This window comes from Ciconia boyciana, chromosome 7, assembly GCF_034638445.1.
Source record: "Ciconia boyciana chromosome 7, ASM3463844v1, whole genome shotgun sequence".
Taxonomy (NCBI): Eukaryota; Metazoa; Chordata; class Aves; order Ciconiiformes; family Ciconiidae; genus Ciconia; species Ciconia boyciana.
In genome coordinates, this window is record NC_132940.1 from 36,511,684 (window position 1) to 36,533,168 (window position 21,485).

The window sequence follows — 21,485 nt, forward strand, 5'->3', positions numbered from 1 at the left end:
ACAGCAACAAGGTCTCCCCTCAGCCTCATTCTCTCCAGGCTAAACAACCCCAGTTCCCTCAGCCACTCCTCATAAGACTTGTGCTCTAGACCCTTCACCAGCTCCGTTGCTCTTCTTTGGACATGCACCAGCACCTCAGTGTCTTTCTTGTAGTGAGAGGCCCAAAACTGAATACAGTATTTGAGGTGTGGCCTCACCAGTGCCAAGTACAAGGGAACAATCCCTTCCTTAGTCCTGCTGGCGACACTACTTCTGATACAAGAAAACTAAGTGAGCCAATAAGTTACTGTAGGATATTCCTCATAATAGAACCTCAGCTCTTCAGGTAACTGAATAGTTCAAAGAATGCTGTGGGGATTCTTCTTCTTCACATGAAATACATTAAGAGGTAGAGGTGTCTCAATTAGTCCAAGGTGGACAATTTTCTTAAAAAGCCTGTTTGATATGCTTTTATGCCTCACAATTAGACCTGTTGATATCCTTACAAATGGTGACTGTGTAAAGATCTGTTCAGGGGGAGTATGGTTTTCGTTATTGAACCTACATCAGATAAATTCTAAAATCCTTCTCATACAAATAATCCTCCACAAATAAAATCAATGCACTAAGCCCCGTCAATGTTTCTATACATTTTCTTCAGAAAGTTGAGAAAGTGCTTATTAACAATGAATATTGGCTATGATTTGGTTTCCACTTATCCCTGTATAAAGAACATGGTACAGTAATAATTTATTGATCCCATTTAATTGTCATGACAGAAAAAATATGTAAAGGAAATAGTGGATGTCAAAATAACGAAGGAATTGGGTTCCTCAAAACATCTAGTGTTTATTACTCTTACAGTCTATAGCGCATTATCACTTTCTGAAGAGAAGAAAAAGGATTTTTACTCTTCCAATGCATTTCCAGGTTTTGTATTTCTTAGATCATATTACTTACATACTCTTTCGGGCTTTCACAATTTATTTCTCCACAGATTTTAGTAGGGGAGCCATTTAAAATACTATAATAATAATTAAAAAAATATTCTTACCAGCTTGGAAACTCTAGAATGAAATGTTCTAAAATTTTAGACTATTTGAAAATATTTATTACAGTTCTGACAATGGGCAGGTTAATGGCTCACAGATACAGCAAAAGAAAATAAAAGCTACTGAACATCTTTCATTGCTAAAAGCCTGGTTTGACTTTCATAACTAGAATAAGCTGCTAAATGTTCTTAAAATAGCTCTGCAGATTTTTGAGCCAAATCTATACAATAAAAGGTTGATTGAAGTCTCATGCTGAATGCAAAATTTTACAATCCATTATCAGTGTAAATTTAAGGAGTGGGTAATCTTTTTTTTTTTTTCTTTCAGGAGGAATCCACTTTAAGATTAAATTCAGATTCATAAGTTTGATACAGGTATTTGTAAGAAAAATAATATACTTAAAACCCACTCTTGTTCTTTCTATGGCACATAGACTATGGTTTCTTACTGGGTCCTGGTCTAGATATACATTATTTTTGATCTAGACTTGTTTCTAGACTCTTTCGCCTTTCCTTTATTGTCTGCATTTCAGTACCAAACTGAAGATTAGCTAATCCTGTGAAGTAAAAACACTGTTAACATAAACCCTTGGCTCATCTTTCAGTTTACCTAGAATAACACCAATACCCAAAGTGAGGGACCATGTTGTTGTATTTGAGTATTTTAGAATTATTTCCTACCTCCTTCAAATAAGCAGATAAAATATGCTATTTGACAAATCTTTGGAGTATCACTGAGCATAGATTACCATAGAGTCATCTACTGTGACATGCTGATCTTTTTTTCTGGTTGTTTGTTTTTATCACAAAGCCTTTCACTGAGTGAATAATTCAAATTTCATGTGATGTCTTGTCATTGCCTGTAGTGAATAATTATCTACTTTTTATTAAGTCCTCCTGAAGTAAAATCCAGGAAGGAGGAGAAACTATCTCAGTAGTACTGTGTCAACCTGCTGCTCCTTCACTTGTATGCTACATACTTAAGCTACATACATAGCTACATACTTAAAGAATATCCTGAACTCACATAACATGACGTGCTTGATCTCATTGCAGGGGTAGCTCTTACATTGAGGACAGTGACTTCATAACTCTTGTTAAGACTCAGAAAGATTTTATTTCCCTCTTGCACTAAGCACTGGTAGCACACAATACTATTACCAAACTTGGCATCATGACATGCCGGGAAGAGAAGGACACAACAAAACACAAAGTATGCTGTGCCTTCCTGTTGTGATCCCACCAGCTAAAAAGCTTGAGAGCCACTTTTGTTTCACTGAAGTTCTCACTTTTATATAAACTGTATTTTAACTGGCTTCCTGTTTTTACAGGTAACTACTCAATATTAAAATATTTTATTCTAAGAATGTTGATTATGTGTGGTATTCTAGGAAACTTCTAGATGTTTCTAGGCAAAGGAGAGCACCTCAAGGTTTAAGAAACTTAGTTTAATGAAATACCTAACCATTTTTTCCCTGCCTTATCTATCTTATCTCCCTGCATATACCTATCTTATTTGAAGTAGATAGGTATTTCTGTGAATGAAAGCAATTAAGTTGCATGCTCTTTGAACCAGGTTGTAATGAATGAGCAGAGTGAGGTTGTTCTGCTTTTGTTTCATGGAGAAGGCTGCTGTCTTTACTCTGCTCATTTGCATTTTTATACCCATTTTCTGCATTTGCGAATGCATCTCCCATTCTTAAAGCTTCATGAGTAATTCTTGTAATAAACAATTCTGGGCAGACATTAATAATTTTGTTACACTTGTTGAAATCTTTATGTATCACTTTTCCATTTTGAAAGACACATTTTAATCCATTTGTGATTTTAAATTATTCATAACTAGCTTCAGAAGATAATTTATCCACTTTGAATAAATTGGCCAGCTAGGCATATTATGATGTGACATGGAGAAAATTGTCCAGAAAGATGTATTTTTGATCAAATTAGTAGTTAACATCAATTAGTCTATTACAATGATGACCCAAAGAAATGTGAGTGGCACTGCCAGGGGCCTTAATTAAAGTGATCTATAGTTTCAATATTCTTGATAATAAAATAGTCTTCCTACAGAATATTCAGAAAAAAAATTCTAAGTAAAAATACCTTTTGATGATTTATGGTTATTAAATATTGGCAGTGCTTTAGCATTGTATGCCCTGGTTTAAATATAAACATTTAATTCTATTTTTATCAACACTACAAAATGTTGTAGTTCTTTTTATTTTCCATAATTTAATTTTAACTTCAGTGTCCTCTCTCTTAATATTTCTGTGGCATAGTGCCATCTTGGGGATGCTACAAGCATCTGAAAGGACACAAGCCAAACACAGGCTCTGAAAGAGAATCAAAAGACTTTTGCTGCACTATGTTTTTGGTGTAGGACTCTAAAAATAAATGTGACTGAAATATATGATTCTCTGAACTACTGAGAGTATTACAGATGATGGCATGTCTACAGAAACTACTACGAACTCTTGAATGTGACAGGTTAGCTGATATTTTAAATCTGTGAATTCTAGAGTCTGTGACAATTAGGAATCTCAGCTTTTCCTTTAAAAAGTACACTTCTCATTCCCCTAATTGAAAGGAAATACTGATATGATTCTGAAAGGATTGGAAGCTTGAAGAGAAATTGTATTGCTTTAAAGACAAAGTCACAATTTTGGGGAATCTTCATCCTGATTTGCAGTAACAGTGTATTTATAAAGAGATCTTTTTTCTTCTCAGTGTGTAAAGGAGGAGAAAAAATGCAGCAACATTGTTTTAGTCACATTCTTGCCATTTTTACCTTGACCTTTATTAGAGGTTTGCAGAAGCTCAGAGCATAATTTGAGTTTTCAGGACTCTGCCTCACTACCTCCTTCATTCCCCAAAGCAAAACCAGCCAAATCTGCTTACAGTGTGTAGTAGGTGCATGGGCTGTTATTTTCCTCAGACCATTTCAGGGTTTTGTGCCCTATGGTTTGGTACAACCATACAGAGGGAGTATTGCTCCATCATCAAAAGCAAAACCTAGATTTTGCGGTACATTTGTTTGAGTAACGTTAAGAAATGTTCCACTGTATGGAGACTTCATGTAAGTCCTATGGATAGACATTTATCAACATAGCTACCTGAAGAGTAACATGGAACCATATCCTGCAGCTGAAAAGATGGTTGAGAAGTTCCAGCCTGAAATAGTTAATCCTGCTGCTGGTGGGTTTGCTGTTGAGTGAAGGGCTGAGATATGTACAGGAGACAGCTCTTATTTCAGAGACTAGCCATTTCAGCAGCAGCTTTGGAGAATACCCTCCTGCCCTCTCCAGCTGCATCTGCTTCTTTTTCCTCTTAGTGTTATCCCACAATAATAAGTGTTCAGTGTTATTAAGTCTTAAGTGTTATTTTTAGTCATGGGATCCCCCCCAAATTTATTCCAATTCTTCAGAATGCATCCTAGAGGAGAGCAAAGGGGTGCCTCCTGGGAAGCAGCAGCACCCATATTGGTACCGAAAACTCAGTTTTTCTACACAAACCAGAACGAGGGATGTCTCCCTTCGTTAATCAGAACAGAACAGAACAGAACAGTGTGTAGAAACAAATAGAACTATGCTGCTGCCGTGTATCTTTCATGATGCCATCTTATGCAGAGGCCAGAACAGAACAGGCGGTGCCTGCTTCCCAAGAGATCTTGCCCTTATCCCCCTTTTCTCATATCCCCCACAAAAAACCCCAACCTTTTTTCAGTAGCATTGCACCATTGTGTTGCTTACTGCCCAACTGCAGGAGAGGAGTTGAAGGAGTCCCTGATCAACAGATCGGTGCATGCTGGAGTCCACTCAGGTCTCTTCTCCCCGTCAGATGTGGCAAGACGAACCGGGCAAGGCTGTAAGCTCAGTCCCATCTGGGGTGCCAAAAACTGTTATCCCACAAGTGTGAGGTCATTTACGCGGTGTGCGAGATGCCAATAGACACACAGGGCAGAGGTATTTTATTTCATGTCTGCAGAGAGATGGGTGCTAGGTGGTAGCTCCACAAAGCTAGCACAAAGTTAGGTCATGCAGGTACAGTATTTATACAGTCCAGTTATGCATACGCATAAAGTAATTACACAAAGCAGTTTTCTATTGGTCTACATTTCTCTTATTTCAATTTTAAGCTACAGTGCTACTTTAATATTCTGCGCATGCTCAAAGGTGAGGGGTCTCTGCTTGGGCTGGGGTCTCCAGCTCGAGGGGTGTGACTTTTAGTATTATAATGAGGAGAGTTTGTGCGAGAGTGCTTCTTATCACACTTCTACTAGTTGTTTCAGATGGTTCCTAAAACATCTTAATTAGCTTACGTACTTCTCCAGGATGTGCTTCTCTCCCAAGGACAGTAACTCTTGTTTAGACGTTCTGCTTTCCAGCCTGAATCCCCCTTATCAGCTTTACGTAAGCCTTGGCCTTCCACCAGCTCCTGTTAGACTACACTGTTAGACTACATTAGTAGATTAGCAAAGTGGACTTGTGGCAGAAATTGCTATGGTGGCTCTGAGATCATATCCAGCTTGTGGAAGTGGAAGAGGAGAGGTAGGATATCTTACACACTAGAAGCTAAAAGAGAATAACAGGGCCCCAGAGGAGAAGGTAGGGTAGGGTGGGTGGAAGATCACTTCTACTTTGTCCTCAAGCCTCTCCTTATGTCATTTTTGTGCCACAGCCTCATTATTGACTTTCCTTAGTCTTTCTTGCCTCCTCTCTCCTCTCCTGAAACCTTCTGTGCTGGTACTGTAGAAAATAATTTTGTTGTCCTAAAAGTTTTTGGAATAGTGAAATTATGTAATTCCTTGAGCTGACTCTGGGATGATACTGACTACATGATTTCTATCTATTCATGTACTGAAATAATCTCATCATTGTGGCAAAAAGAAAGGGTTATTGGATATTTGATCATGTTGGGAGCTTCTGCAATAGCAAGGAGAAGTTAAAAAAACTCCTTGTGCTCAGATATTAGAAGGGAAAGACCAGAATGTTAACATAAAGCTTTTGTATGAAGTTTTGGTTGGAAAGAAATGGGTTCCAGTAAAAATGTGTTAGGAGACTGACTGTGATTTAGCTGCTGTTTTATGATGAGTGGCTTGGGGAAAAAGTTGCAACAAAACCCATGTGTTAAAATGAAAAAGCTAGTAAGCAGCAACTGCATGTTTAGAGACCAGAAGATACTTGTCTGACTGCATGGCCTATATCACAGGTAAACTACAAGAAAGCTGATCGTATTGAAAAGCTTTGTGTTGATTCTTTATCAACATGAATCAACCACCAGTTGATAAATGCCCACCAGTTATCCAGGCATAATTTGTTCCTTAGAAATTAAACAATGATAAAGTGAAACATTAAAACTCATGTAGAAATTTTAAAATATATATCTTTTTAATCTGCACTATAGTTCTAAAAATTGTGGTAATGCATAAAATAGAAACCATGTCTGGGGGAGAGGCTGGAGGCAGATGTGGAAGAGAAAAAAGATCAGCACTCAGGGGTTGTGGCAAGAAGAAAGGAACATTGATGTCTGCCTACAAAACTGCTCAGAACAACAACTCCTGAATCCTGTTGTAGCTATATATAATTATCTAGTAATCATCTGCTTAATTTAAAATTATGACAGATAATTTTCCTTTTAAAATTATGAAATGAATTTTATAATGAATGGATTTAATGAATTTAAATGAATTATGAAAATAAATACTATGGTATTTATAGATAAGGTTTTGTGCTGGTTTTAGCTGGGATAGAGTTAATTTTCTTTATAGTAGCTAGTACGGGGCTTTGTTTTGAATTTGTGCTGAAAACAGTGTTGATAATACAGGGATGTTTTAGTTACTGCTGAGGAGTGCTTACAAAGAGTCAAGGCCTTTTCTGCCTCTCACACCACCCCACCAGCGAATAGGCTGGGGGTGCACAAGAAGTTGGGAGGGGATACAGCTGGGACAGCTGACACCAACTGACCAAAGGGATATTCCATGCCATATGATGTCATGCTCAGCATAGAAAGCTGGGGGAAGAAGGAGGAAGGGGGGATGTTTGGAGTAATGGCGATTGTCTTCCCAAGTAACCGTTACACGTGATGGAGCCCTGCTTTCCTGGAGATGGCTGAACACCCTCCTACAGATGGGAAGCAGTGAATGAATTCCTTGCTTTGTTTTGCTTGTGCGTGTAGCTTTTTCTTTACGTATTTTACCTATACATTGTCTTTATCTCAACCCACCAATTTTCTCACTGTGATCTTCTGATTCTCTCCCCCATCCCATGGGGGAGGAGTGAGCAAGCGGCTATGTGGTGCTGAATTGCTGGCTGGGGTTAAACCACGACAGGTTTTCAAAAACCTTTGGATGTCTGAAAGAAATAAGTTTTATACCACGTGTGACTCTTAAAAATGTTTATGAAATCCCCATTGAAACTGTCATATATAAGTATCCAAAATGCAAAGATAACTTTGAAAATTCCACTAGAAATATCGGACTAAGTTAGGGATCTGAACAATGTGGTCTTTGAGGGATGTTTTAGAATGATATAGTTTTAAGAAACAAAACAAATTAAACTCTCTTTTTATATGGAAGCAAATCTGTTTTCCTTTCTGATTTATAGAGGTATTTCAACTATAATATCTCTGTTTTCATAGTTCAGGAGATTATTCTGCAATACTAACAAATATTTAATCATATTAAATTAGAGTTTGTCCTCCAAAATGAATGAGAAATTGTTATAATTAAACAGGGCATTCGCAAACACTATTATTTAAAAATTACTTAGGAGTCTCTTATCAGGTATTATTAGAGAATTTGTACTAGGCATTTACTTTACTGTGGTGACAGCATATGGTGATATATACTCTTCAAATCAATTGTTCTGCTTGTAACACTTGAGACTTGAAGTACAGTTTAAGTGCATATCAAAATATGATTAATGACACAAACTAGTATCACAAAGAGTACTTAAGTCATAAGGTGGAAAATGGGAAACTGCTAGAACAATTTCACAATTTATATGCTGAGCAACACTTAATTATGCACACATTCCCAATGCCTTTTGTTGATGTAGTTACCAAAATTGTACTAGCAACAGTTTAAGGAACCCATATTAACCTCTGTGAACATTGATGTAATGTATGATGAATTTCTTAATGAAAAGAGAGAAGAATTTACTTACTTGCTGCAGACAAAGTAGTATCAGGTATAGAAAGTCATGGCAATGTTAATTTTGGTGATTTCCCCTTCTCTGTCATTAATAGTGTGTTGAAATCCCCTGATGTCAAATGATTTTATGATGTCATTATATTTAAAAGACCTCACAGTTACTTTTAATGTGTTTTCCATTTTCTCCTCTTACTCTTCTGCTGCAAGAAAATGGGAATGAGGAAATGCACTTCTATCTGAATGTTATTTATTTTCAGGAAATGATGCTATATTCTGCACAGTATTGTGTTCTAACTGAATATGCTTACATAAATACATATATAAAGGGGGTGGTGGTCTTGTTTTGGTTTGAGGTTTGGGTTTTTTTGTATCAGAGAATTAGAGATTGCAGTGATGGAGCATGTAAAAGACTAAAAACCCAGGCCAGTTTCAAAATTCAAAACAACACTTTACTAATTCCATATTAATTAACTATACACATCATAAACTCCTGCTTCTTACCCATTATTAATCATTATCACCACATCCAATAATCATCAATCTTATCCAAAATTACCTGTGAGTATACAATACCAAGGAGTTGATGCTGTTAACACTTACTGCTATGGTCCTCGATGGTCTTAATCACCAAGGTCAAAGTGATGAGGCTGGAGATCTCTTGGTCAAGGGGAGGTGGAATCCAAGTGGGCATTTTCTTTCTTCCCCATCTTTCCTTCTCATCACTGGAATTTTATGCTGCTTAGCCACCTACTAAAAAGAAAAGATCTTGTCTGGTCCCAACATAATTTCTCCTATTTTGAGGATCAGAAACTGTTCCAGTTTTGCTAGGCATCTTTCTTGCTTATTCTGCAGCATCCATTCTGGTTCCATCGCATATCTTGCCTGCTTGCATGCCATCCCTTTTTCTTATCTTGCAGATTTTACCACATGCACGTGTTTTTCCATACCTCATTTGGGTGACTATAGCATTAAACTCTGTTTGCCCCTTAGAGATTATATGTTCTTTCTATATTTATGCTTATCTGTGTTACAAAATGCTTATAAAGGAATATTCAACTAGTAGCTACAAGGTGACAAAATATTTATATACTGTCACTATTTATGCTCTTTTTGTGTGTTTATATCTGGTTTCAAGACAAGCAAATATTAGTTTAACTTCCTTGGTGTGCTGCTTCTTTATCGGTCCAAGAGGCTCTTTCACCTACATATGCTTGCTGAAAACTATATAGTCCATGGCTACCTCTCAGTGTTTTGAATATTTATGCAAGTAAACCTTCAGAACTAGGACTACAGGTTACTATTACAATTCAAAGAAGATTCAGAACAAAATCAGTTCTTGATGTTGAAGACTTTTCTAGAGGAGTTTCTGCTATTTAGAAACAATGTAGTGTGACATGAATCATGATTTGATAGTGTTTCTGAGATTTGAAAATGTGGGATATTTGCAAAATCCTACGTGCAATAAACATATGAAAGGGGCTTGCAAGAAAACATTCACTGTGGATGAGAAATTCGTATTTCATTACTAATTTGTACCTCTCAACAATTATGAATGTCTAGTCTTCCTACCTGATGAGGTGTATTTTATAAATATTCATATTATTGACAAAGTAAATCATGTCTTGTAATACAGAGAAGAAAAGGATCTTTGAGAATGGCTGAAGGACAAAAAAAAACATTTCTACATTTCCTCTCTACTTATATTACTGGCTGGTATCTGGTGTATTCCCTGCTGACTGAGTTCTTCCCAGCCACATATTTTGAATTATCCAACAGCTCGTGCACTAGCACAGCCATGCTGCTGATTAACGTGACTATAGACAGGGCAAGGGGACCTCACTTGAATAATTATTAGCTTTTCATGTAGTCTGGGAAGGTTGGTAATCCTTGAATTAGCTTTTAGGAAAATTTGATGTCCAATGCCAGGAACACATCAGGCTGTGTAAGAACTTTAGCTCTAATTAGGGGGTTGTATACTAACAAGAGGCACTTATATTTACTTTTTTTTCACAGAATCAATGGTAGCTTGTTATGTTTAAAGCACTGCTTTATATGAGACTGTGAAGAGCTAAGAAACACAGTGAAAGGAACAGATTCCATTTATAAATTTTCTAGATATATTAGATTACTCTAGAAGTCCTTGATAACTGTAGAGCTGGATCCATCACAGCAGTCATCAACCTTATTTATGGCTGTAATCTTAAGTAAAGGTAAAGCAAATAAAACCCCCAAATATTAGGAGCACAACTGGGCCCTCATTATTTTCCCGTTTTCCCTTAATTCATGAATGTCAGCGGAGATTATCTTTTCTTCAGGTCTTCAAATCTTTAACTTTCTCTCTTTACTTTAGCCTATTTTGAAATAAAATGAAAAGAAAACAATGAAAGAAAAGCCCCTTCTTTTTCAGAGCTGTCTTTTGACAACACACTCCAGAACTAATGCAAATAAAGCTGCTTGCATCAAGTGGTGTATTAGTTTTTCCACTATTTTCTTAAAGGCAGTTTGGTATTTTCACAGGGACAGCCTCAGCTACTTTTGCTTTTTGCCAGTTTGTTACAGTGCAGCCATGGATCTGGAACACAAGGATGGAGTCATGCAAAACCTTTAACACCTTCTACCCACACACTACACACCAGATTTCATCAGTATGCTGTGACGTGACTGATTAGCGTGGATGCAGTTATACCAACTAAATAGGTAAGTCTATGCTTAATTTAACTACTTATTTTATTGACTAAATTTAAGGACACAATAGCTAAGATCAGTAAAACAATAATACTAAATAGTACTAAATACTTAACATTGACAAATAATAACACAGCACAAACACACCCGACTCACACCTGACTCATTACTATTATGTACTATTTATAACCCACATCATAGATACACCAGGGAAGACATGCTTCCACTCAGGCAACCCAACAGACAACTGAAGAGGGACACATGTTTTGACACAAATCACTGATCAAGAGAGTTGTACTGACTACTGTCCAAAGGTAGGTGCAATACTTCGCTTATTCCATGCTATGTACAGTGAAGACAAGGCTCCTCCTGCTGCTTTGATGTAGTAGGTCTATGGGTAGCTGTTTCTGTGAAGTTTTCAGATTTTCCCCAAATTTGTTTTCCCATACTGGGTTTACATGATCAGTCTCCTGGTTTGCCTGTTACATGGATCACCCAGTGAAATATTACTTTTAATGATTTCATTCAACCATTATCCTTTTAATTTACTGTTTTTACTTCCTAAAATTATTTAGGGTGCTAATCCACACTTATTTGTTTACTTTTCATCTAGGTTTTGCATCACTAATCTCCAAGCAAAACACTGTATACTTCCTTCCGCCAATATCCTTTGGTTCTCTTTTCTTACAGCTATAAGGACTACAGCTGTAAAGATTACTATATGCATATTTGTCTCTTGCAAGGTCATAGTGCCAAGAGAAGGTCATGCAGACCCCTCCACAGGTATTTGAAAAGCAAATGTCAGAAAGATTAATACTAATTAACTTTCTTTTATTTTCAAATAGCTGACTTAATTCTCTGTGTGGTGCATTTGTGCAAGTTAATGTTGTTTAGTTGCTTTTATAATTAACAAAAGGAAGGACACAGAAGATGCTGTAGCCTGGAAACAGAAATTTTGTCATTCATGCTAATGCATGACTAGAAATATTTTTCTGTTTTTAGAAAGGCACAGTTAAAAAAAAGCAATAAATAGAGTAACTTGCCAGTGAAAATAATTGATTCAGTTGCTACTTAAGGAAAATTATGTAACAAAAACAGAGCCTGAAGTACTATGCACAGTTTGAAACTTGGTGTCATAGATCACTGAGGCTTTTCAAGCTAAAGCTCCCTTTTCTGAGTACGTCTGTTAGCAGTTAGTCTTCCAGAGGTTCATATATAGCAAAAATGAAACAGTTGCAAGCAGAGGCAAAGAGCATAGTTACTCTAATTCTGTCCAGACTGATCTGTATAGCATTTTAGTATGCAATATAGGCATTTTGGTTTGATATAGACCATTATTTTTGCCTTTCCACAATGAAGCATCATGTCCTCAAGAATAGTTTACGCTGGTTTGTGATGGAAAAATATGTTCCCCTATTAGACAGTTGTTCTAAAACATGAAATCTTTTGCCCTCATACAGTTTGAGAAAAAGAATTGAAAGACATTCTGAAAACTTTCATTATCTCCCTGAAAAGCAGAATCACAGAATAGTTGAGGTTGGAAGAGACCTCTGGAGATTCTCTAGTCCAATCTTCTGCTGGGGCAGGGCCAGCTGGAACAGGTTGCATGGGACCACGTCCACTTGGGTTTTGACTCTCTCCAGGGATGGAGACTCTATAGCCTCTCTGGGCAACCTGGTCCTGTGCTCAGTCACACTTACAGTAGAAAAAAAAAAAAAAAAAAAAAGTGGTTTCTTATGTTCAGATGGTTTTTTATATCTTTCAGTTTGTGTCTGTTGACTGAACAACATTGACAGGAGTCTGGCTTCATCTTCTTTGTTCTCTCACATCAGGTATTTATACACATGGATAAGGTTTGCCCTGAGCCTTCTCTTCTCCAGGCTCCTCCCATTTGTCTCCTCATATGACAGGTGCTCCAATTCCTTAATCATCTTTGTGGATCCTTCACTGGATTCACTCCAGTATGTCCATGTTTCTCTTGCACTGGGGAGCCCAGACCTGGACATAGTACTCCAGATGTGTTCTCACCAGTGCTGAGAAGGGAAAGAATCAGTTCACTCAACTGTCTGACAATGCTCTGCCTAATGCAGCCCCGGATGTTGGTGGTCTTCTTTCCTGTACACAGGAACTTTGCTGGCTCATGATCAACATGTACACCCCCAGGTCTTTTTCTGCAGATTTGCTTTCCAGGCAGCCATCACCCAGACTGTACTGTTGCATGAGGTTATTCCTCCTCAGGTTCAGGACTTTGCAATAGCCTGTTCTCAGGCTACTTGAGAGTTTTACTTACTGATGCAGTTAATGTTTGAAGAGGCATTTTATTTACAATACGGCTACTTTATCTCTATTTTTGGGGGGTAATTTCGGAAGATGATAAGTCATCAAAGCATTTATTATGATGAATAATTTTTTTAATTTCCATTTCTTATTTGCTGGATATTTTCTATTGATTGATACTATGATCTTTGCAATTTGGGTATAGGAAAGAGGAAGTTCATATTAGTTTTCATGACTGCATTGCATACAGAATTATTCAGTGGTACTTGCGAGTAAAATTAGCACAACTGAATTTTTTTTTTTTTTTCATCTCCAGATAACGCACTGTGTAGGCTATTTTAGATTTTGATGCAGTATCATCAGAATTGTTAAAAATAGGTTTGGTTTTTTTCCAGTCAATGTGAGCAGCAAACCCAATGAACGATTCAAGGACATTCCAATAATTTAGAATTTCTGTGTTACGAGTTAATTATTTAGATAGAATGTGGATATGACTGACTAATAGTCTCTGCACCAAGACATGATTTTGATTGAATGGGCTGCTCTTGGCACTTTTCCAGCATAATTTTTCCCCTTTTTATTTCTTTTGCCAAAAGTGTAGAAGCAAAACAAAGACCTGGGAAAGTTCCAGGTCTTTTGGAACACTGTAATGAATTATAAAAAAATAAATAATTAGTGAGTTTTCTGGTAAGAAAAATTTAAGATGGGGCATAATACATAACAGCAGCAAGGGGAAGAAGCTGAAATAACATCTGTAACGCAGTGATGAAGAATAAAACTGCGCTAATGTACATATAACATATTGCTTGATGTTTTCCAGGAGCTTTTAACACTGCCTTGGAAGGTAAAGACTGTAATATCTATTTACCAGGGAGCTTTATTTGTATTAAACTGTACTTTGAAGATCAATGGTAGCAGTAGACTTTAGCTCATGTTCAGATTTAGCTCACATTTACAATGAAAAAAAAAAATCTGCTGGAACTGAAAAAAGCACCAGCCTTGATTTTTTGCAACATAGCTGCTTCTTTGATACAGATACCTGGTACTTGGTATCAGACGGACACTTGGTAATAAAGACCTATACAGCAATTATCCCCTAAACCCACTGTACTCAGAAGTTTTTTAAGGCTTTTTCTGCCTTTGGCCAATAGATGTCTTTTGCATGTATATAATAACATCAGACATTTATTCTTAGGTATTCCAATCATTCTCCAAACATCTGTTTCTTTTTTTTCCTTTTTTTTTTAACTGTATGTTTGTAGAACACATCATATGTAGAAGATGTCAACATGCTCTTGCTCCAGTCTTACTACAGTAAGATACTATAATGTTAATAATTCACTGTCAGAGATCGTTAGCTAGAGTACAGAGCACAGATTTCTGGAAATTTTCTGATGCCTTTTTAATTAGGAAAGGTTAATTAAAACAAACAAACAAACAAAAAAGCGGAAAGCCACAGGTTTCAATCATATTTTGTTGTTGTCGCTGTCTGTGTTTTTTTGCGAGAGTGGGTTTCTGATTTATTTAGGGAATTCTGCCTGAATTTCTAACAGCTTTTCCATACTAGGAATTTCAGGGAAATTGGTAGGGATGTGGGATATCCTGTTGTGGATCCAAGTCTTAATGGACTTCTGTGCATGGATTTGCTGGTTAATATTCCCTTCTGAGTTGGGACATTTTGAAGTTTTGAAGAAAAGAAAAATTATATCTTGTGTGAAAAGAGAGGGGGTTTGATCCTGATTCCTGTGGAAACAGAGTACATCAAGACTAAGTCAGAGGAAGCATAAGCAAAAGAGTAGAAATCCTTAAGAGCACCATTTTCCTGTATTTCTGCTTATGCACTTGCAATTACATTAGCACACAATCTACAGATATAATTCATAACTGAAGATCTATCAGGGAATCTGTTTTAGTTTGGTTTAAAAAAGACCTACAATTTAAAAATAAAAAATGAAAAAAAATCTGGGCTATTCTTCCATAGGTTTCTTTGTTTGTTTGTTTGTTTGTCTGCTTAAATTACAAGTGTTAGTATCTTGCTGAACCAAGTGCTTGTTTTTTGGCTGCCTCTAAACCAGCAGTCAATATGTGTGCCATCTGCTTATATACACATGAAAAACAGAACTTGCTGTGTGGAAAAGTCACATAGTCCATCTGCTACAAACCTTTGTTTGACATGAACAAAGCCATATGTTTCTGAAGAAGAAGGGAAAACATTAAAGTAGTTAAAGTTGAGGTAACATCGCTTTTGCATAGGTCTCATGCCTATGCCTAAAGGAACAGATGATAACCATGGAGTTTCTGCCTATATGGGAGCTAGTACAAATTCTAGGACTAAAAATGATGACAAAGCAAGTGAACAGAGGAAGAATACAATAAAAATGTCATGGAAGATAGTGTAACTCTGGGGGAAGTTTATAAACCAAGCTAAAGTACACAATAAAGAAAAATAAATCTGAATTCATGAAAAGTAGAACATGAGAAAAAGGACTGAATCCATTAAACTGTAGGAGACATAATAGAAAAATGTCAGCTAGATCAATGATACTCTGTAGGGAAAAACAACAACAATTACTTCAGAAAGGTTGGAAAGAATGTTGGTTTGGGGACAAAATGAAAAGGATCTGACAGGATACTGGTCACATTTTAAAATGAGCATACTGAATATGACAGTAGATCTGAGCAAAGAAAATAAATCTGTGTTTCTATGATAACTAGAATAAAACATAATGATAGAGATATTCCTGCTTCTACTATAGCAGACTGTAAAGACTATTCTGTAGAATAAATGTTGAGATAAGAAGAGGAGTTAATTGCTATTCAGCTAACATCCTGGCCCAATGTTGTTAAATACAGTGTGTCCCCAACAGCTAGAGATCTGCTTTGTTGTTGGTCATGGTCAATAAGATTTTATAGCATAAGATGACTCAATTTTATTTGAAGTATTTTGGGGATCAGCATAGCCTAAAAAGATGGCTGATTTTTACTGATTCTTACAATTTCCTGCTTTTGTGAATCTTTATTCCATAGGGAATATTGCCCTGGAAAGCAGACAGAAAATACCTCAGATTTGCAAATAAAAATAAATTATTATGCATAATTTCCTTCATTTACACACAATCAAAGATGATACACTTCTACAACGAATGGCAAAAAGTAGAAAGCTAGCACATTACCTGATACTGATGATGAGAAACAGACAGTTATGAACATGGTGTCTACAGGAAGAGACTTAAGTGATGGTCTGAAATATACTTGAGTTATTCACAAGATAGTCCATTGAGAAGGTGCTCTATGCATTTAGGATGACATGACCATCATTTTAGGAACTACCAAAAATATGAAAAAACTACTGTTTTAACAGGTTTTAACAATGTATTATATTTTTTCTTTTTTTTTTGGTTGGGAGTATTTTCAAATTTAAATATTAAAACCTAATTACATTTCCAAATAGACATTACAATAGTGAAATGAAAAGAAATTCCAGCATTTACGTGAAAAACTTAGTGTTTTGATAGAACAATTGGTGTGAGTTAATAACTAATGAATAATTAAACATCTCTGAGAACATTTTAATGGTCCATGACTTTGCCGTAGGCTGTTAAACTACATTTCAGTCCTTAGATAGCAAATCTACAGTTCAGTCCTTAGATAGCAAATGATTTAGAGGTGCTGATACAATATTATTAATGTCTTCAAACTTCTTTTTAAGGCACAGATGTTCTTGGGAACTGTTGCTATATAAAACATTCCACAGTAAAATTAACTGTTGTAGTTCATGATGTGCCTGATATTCCTGAGGTTTGAGAAAAGTCTGGCTTAGCAAACATAGCTGAAAGTAACTTTTCCTGCTTAATATTATTTACATCACAAACTTTCTGAAACAGTTTATTCAAAATATACACTTATAACATCGTTGTTTTACTACTGTGATTGTTGATATGAAATTATGATTTAAATTCTAATGCCAGGATTGGTAAGAATTCATCTGAGGGTGGGCATGCCCAGACCAATAAAACCCAAACAAACAAAATCCAAAACCACTCCCCCAAAACGTTAATTTCCTGCTGCCTTAACAGGTAAAGGTCACTGTCATCTGAGCACATATTTTGCTTCTATTCACTAGTCTAAGCTTTTTATGGTTCAGTCATGTGTTCCCTTTACAAGTTTTATTTTCTGTTCTCTTGCTCTCTGTAACTGTAGTTTGGGTTGGGGTCTTTCATCTTTAAGTTTTAAATAAAATGTTGGTTATTAAAAAGCTGGCTTATATTCTTATTTTAATCCATTTATTCCTGATTTGTTTGGGGTTACTTTGTTTTTATAAGCTAAGTGTTAGAGAAGTCCTTAGAACCTTTTTAAAAATTGATGAAAATAGAAGGCTTGGCAACAGTAAGCTGTAAATTCCACTTGCTCTCCTTGCATGTACATGGCAGAGTAGTTCTATAGCATTGAATGTTCTTGGGAAAAGCCTCACTTTGCACATCTTCTACAGTATATTTTTACTTTGGAAGCAAGATTAGAATAGATTGCGGTAAATTCTTCTGTAGCCTCTTTAATAAAAGGAAGGGGGAGCGAGGGAAGAAAAAGTAAAGGAGTGGCTTACTTTGTGTGCTTGAAAAGGAAAGTTCTGACAGGCTGCCAAAGGTGTGAAATGGCTGAAATGGAAATCTGGTTCATTCTTTGTATATTGGTTTCACATCAATGCAACTGCCCTAAAAATCAATTATGTAAGAATGTAACTATGCACTAGCAGAACAGGTCCTTGGTAGTGAATATTTGCTGAATAGAGGACTAAATAATCTATAGCAGTCTTCAAGGATGGACAAGGAAAGAAATAAAGGGCATACCTAAGAATGAGCTTCCAAAGTTCTTATGATCTGAGTCGGATAAAACAGTTGCCTAACTTTTTTTTAGGACAGAAGGTTTATGTATAAAATCAATTTATGTAATTCTTTGTCAAAACTTGCTAGTAATTCTGATACTCTAATTGCATAAATAAGAAGATGAACAAAATAGAAGATTATTTACATTCTAATGTGTACATACCTTAAATGATTACTTGATTTTCTGTGACCATCCTGTCAAAATTAAGGCACAGCTGTTGTTGCATGATGAGGAGAATTACAGACAAAAAATATTTCTTTCAGTGGGAGCTGAAACCAGTCGTTATTTACCAGAAAGAATTCAGTGTCTCACTGATTTGTTCCCCTACATTTAATGGCACCTTTCTAACTTAAATCACTTCTATGCAATAAATTTATGGCTTGAACCCCAGTGAGTACAAACTGAGCTAGTTCTTCTGAACTCAAAGATATTTAAGTTTATACAAATAGAGAATCAGTCTGTGATTCATAAATTCAGTTTATATATGCAGGATGTACCTTCATTCATAACTAATAATGAGTGTAAGCCTTTTAAGTAATTTCTAAGTTTTTCAAAGATTGTTGATCATTGAAATAATTTCTTAATCAGTACCCAGTCACAATGAGAAGGTGCACTGCATATTCTCAAATTAGTGATTAGCAGATGCAAAGTGGGAAAAGTTAAAAGACTACAAAATCAAATGAACTTTCACACAGATACTCTGCCTGTTGTGTCTCACACTATTATTTACAATTATCCATACAGTCAGTGCACATACTTTAATACCAGATAAATGGGAAAACAGTTCAGCTTGCCTTGAGGAAGAAAATAGAATATAAAAGATAGAGTAACCTGTAATTTTGGTATCATTGGCTCTACAGTCAAACATTCCTGCTTCACACTACACTTAGTGGCAAAAAACAGGCCAGCTGAAGTAAGAATAATCACACAGAAAATTGCTAGACAGAGGTAAAATCCAATTCAAATTTCTGTGTGGCTCAAGACTTTAAGAGCTCATATCAGGTTTCACACTGAACCAATTAAGAAATCAAGAAGTGAAGAAAATAAAATCCCCACTGAAAGAGTAAAAGGATCTGCATGGCTTTTGTTTCTTTGCAGGCTTTATGTTATTCTTTAGTAAAGACCTGAGATTCAGAATTTTGTATGGTTTCTGAGACAGGAAAACTAAACCTTAGGAACAGATCTCTGAAGTTACACAATTGTGATAAATTCCTCCAGCTCTCAGCAAGTTTTGGGAAAAAACATAGAGGGACAGACAAAATAATCATCTCTTCTATCTCTGTTCTTAGTTTCCATTGACTTTTGATGCTGTTTTCCTCCAGATCCCTTTTAATGAGCTCTAACTTTTGGCTTGGCTCTTATTGAAATGCACTTCTGGTATTATTCTAGATGTTAATTAAACTTTTTTTAATTATTATTTTCATGGTGAACTCAACATTTGTTCAAAAGCCTGTTGCAACCAGAATAAGTTTTTCTTGCCTCTTTTTGTTAATAACTTCAGTAGGTTTTAATTAAGGATTTTGAGGAATAGGGATGACTATAAAAATGAGGATTTAGACTATGAGCTGTGATTCTGTGGAATCAGCATGTCCTCTAAATGTTCCAGCAAGGAGAGAGAATTAGGCTAAATTTCAGTTGCAGACTTGCATCTGTATTTGAGCATTGCACTTCCAGTTTTGTAAGTTTTGTTTAGTCAAGAAAGATTGGATGAATAGCTTTTGATTGAAAAGACTTTTGATTTACATGAATAAGAATGTCATACCTTAAAAAATACTAGAATTATTTATGCATGGAAAAAACTCACCAGATCCATGGAATGCAATGTTTTATTATACTGAGTATTTAGAAGATGCAGATTTTAGCTTCTTTAATGCAACATCTATATAATGTAATTATTAGTTCTGTTTATTAGAATCACAGCTTTTTCACAAGATAGAGTGTAAATTCACCACGTGTTTCTCCTGCAGGTTAGTCAAGTGAATGCTGATAGATTTATGATGTTTAGACTGAAATTAAAGTGATCTAATCAATTCAGAAAACAGTGAACTAGTCCACTAATTCATGCAAGACCCAAGTGAAATTTGAACCTTTATCAAGTTATGTTCTCTTTCATTTTCTAACAGTGCTTGAACAACTTTGAAATCCCAGAGAATCCACAGAGCAATAAGAGTAGAGATGGGATCTTTCTAGTTCCACAAAGCCAGATTTTTGTCATCCTGCAGCAGACAATCTTTCAGCACTAATAGCTATGCTGATAACATGGGAAAGTCATATACTTTTTAACAAGAGTCAAAGTAGCACAAATGATGTGTATTCAATGGGGAACCCTGAGAGGCCAGTGATGCCAGATGTATGCATGGATCACTGAAAAAGTTATGAAGAAGAGAAGCTCTAAAAAGAATGTACAGACCACACTGCATTCAGCTGATGTTGCAGTGCTCCCTAGCAACTGAAAATACTAATACTAGGAGACGTAAGCAACACATTCAAGCACTGTGGCTAGTTGTATAATGTGTGTGTAGGGCATAAGATAAAGCAATAAAAAAGAGCCAAAAAAATTTATTTACTTGGTAAAACTAAAATTTCTACCTCCTCTCATAGCCAATTCTTGGGATATATCTTTACAATTATCTTTTTACTGCTGAAGTCAAGCTTTTTCTATCCTGCAGCTCTAATAAAGCACAGTGAATATAACTTGAAATAATAATAAGGGTTTTAAAATTCAGATTTTAATATAATTCATCACAATTTTATTATATTTATTATAGTATAATGTAATGTATAAAGAATTATAATTTATGGTTTAATAATTTTTGTTTTATTAAAGTAATGAATGGAATACTATTCTTCCTAGATATTGCTTTAGTGATACAACTATATATTCTTTTTCATATGCTGTTCTATACCTCTAAAATATTAAAAAGAATAGAAAATAGGTCACAGAGAAATTTGATCATATAAATAAGGTAATGACTTTAGCAAGGCTGAAAGAGGGAAGTGCACACATTAATTTTGTTTATGTGTATATAAATGAGTAAATGATCAGGACACCAGCAATTACCATGTGTATATATATATATGTGTGTCTATTTTAACCATTCTTGTGTAAAGATTGTGAGTTTAGACTACTGATGAGTAGTCATTCAATAGAATCATCACTTCTCTTTCTGTTGTCTGTTTCAAAGTATGGTCTTTGAATTGAAGACAGTGCCTGCTTTTGGTTTTGTATAGATGTTGTGATAGACACCAGTGGAAACATCTTGCTGATTTGCATTGCACTGGAGCCCATCCATCTCAAGAGACTTGGCTTCAGCATGCTTAATACTGTTTATTCATCCATTAAAGAAGTATGTGTACAAATCAAAATTCAAGGAAGTTTGCATTAGCAATTAATGAAAAAAATCAGTGAGGTTTTATGTAGATTAAAAGTCTTCTAATGACAAGTCCCTGAAATGGCAC